The 1,516-nt window shown below is 46.1% G+C and overlaps 1 long non-coding RNA gene across 1 annotated transcript; it reads right to left on the bottom strand.

The window, feature by feature from the left end:
• Positions 1 to 204: 204 nt before the first annotated feature.
• Positions 205 to 1,508, bottom strand: LOC111669028 (uncharacterized). The gene is made up of 2 exons (XR_002761761.2): positions 463 to 1,508; positions 205 to 358 (listed from the first exon to the last, which is right to left on the bottom strand). It is a non-coding gene; the product is annotated as an uncharacterized LOC111669028 (long non-coding RNA).
• Between the last annotated feature and the right edge of the window lie 8 nt (positions 1,509 to 1,516).

Here is a 1,516-nt window from a genome sequence, read left to right as displayed (position 1 = left end):
CACCCTTTGCAATCCTCCACACTTTACTTAAAGCTTAAATGTACTTGTAAACTGACGTGACTCGTCAACCGACAGACATCCACTCAAAGACTAGAAAACACGCTCATTGACACTGACTACATTTAACCTGTTAAAATGCATCATTGACCAGGTGACCTGTGATAGAGGTTAGCGTAGAGTGAGACAGGTGAGTGCAGAGTCTTACTTCTTGGCCTTGTACACGTAGGCGCAACGTTTTCCCAGGTAGAAGTCAACCTCATCTCTGGTGTAACAGCCCTCCAGCTTCAGGAGAGCTGTGTGTTCACGCTGGTTCCTCAGACCACGCTTGTAGCCAGTGAAGATGGCCTTACTCCACAGTCTGAGACCATAACAGGGCAAAGAAGAAGAGTTAGGGTACAGGTGTGGAGACAGTCAGGTGACAGATAAACATTCACAGGTGACACATCTGATCAGTCATCTTACCGTCCAGGCATCGTCACTCTTCTCCAGATAAGTTTACCTGCCAAAACAAAAAGACACAGATATTAAAACTTAGTGGTCATTTGTTTGCATCAGATCCTGATCTCAGAAACCTACATGAGTTTATGTTCAAATCCCCAAGTGCTCTGAGGATTTGAACATGTTATCGAGGTAACTTCAGGTTTAACTCTGAGTTTTCAGTCCTACGACGGTGGTTCACTTGTTACCAGGGTAAATCACCATGGTAACTTATGCCAAACTCCTAACCTGCTCCAGTGCAGGTCAATTTAGAGGATCAGATCAAAACCTGTCAATAGCCAAACCACTGACCATCAAATCACTGGAAAAACAGTCATCAGTCCTGCAGGTGCATAGGTGAGCAGAACACCTGTTGGTGGACTTCATGTGGCTCCAGACCACATCCACGAGGATCTCTCATTTAAACTGTTCATGCTTCACACCAACTGTGTCTATCCGGTCACACCTGAACCTTGTAGCTGCACTTCAACATTACACACACTGCACTCAACTTTAATTAACGGCTGTTTACTGCAGATATTAATAGTGAGCGGTCTCACTGACTCCAGTTTACACTCTTCACAGGTCACAACAGCCAGTCTGTTATATTTATAAGTGCTGGTTCTGGTCACATTCATCACACCACTGTTAGATGGAGAGACACTCTGGGATGTTACTGATTTTATGTTCTACAGGTTCTAACCACAACACCGGCTCTGGATCTCACAGGGGGTATTTCCGTCTGTTACACTACTAGAGCACCGGTAACACGTATAGACTTGGATGCGGATATAACACAGGCTCTGGCCTCACAGTCGGCGGTTCCAGTCACATAAATTTGGACACCGAATCCGGCCGCTCCTGGGTCAGACGCACAGCGTAGACTTATACCCGTTCACCGGTGTGATGCTAATATGCTAACTGCTAACACTAACCAGATGAGCACCTGGGACACCGATAAAAGGAGAAACAGGTTTACACGCTGCCGTTAAATAAACCAATGCGCCGGGTCCCGACCACAATGACCAGGACATGAAGC

This window comes from Seriola lalandi, unplaced genomic scaffold (genome assembly GCF_002814215.2).
Source record: "Seriola lalandi dorsalis isolate HSWRI2012SDOR001 ecotype SW California unplaced genomic scaffold, Sedor1 jcf7180002004508, whole genome shotgun sequence".
NCBI classification, from domain to species: Eukaryota; Metazoa; Chordata; class Actinopteri; order Carangiformes; family Carangidae; genus Seriola; species Seriola lalandi.
The sequence above is the reverse complement of the archived record's forward strand: the minus strand, read 5'-3'. Positions and strand labels throughout refer to the sequence as shown.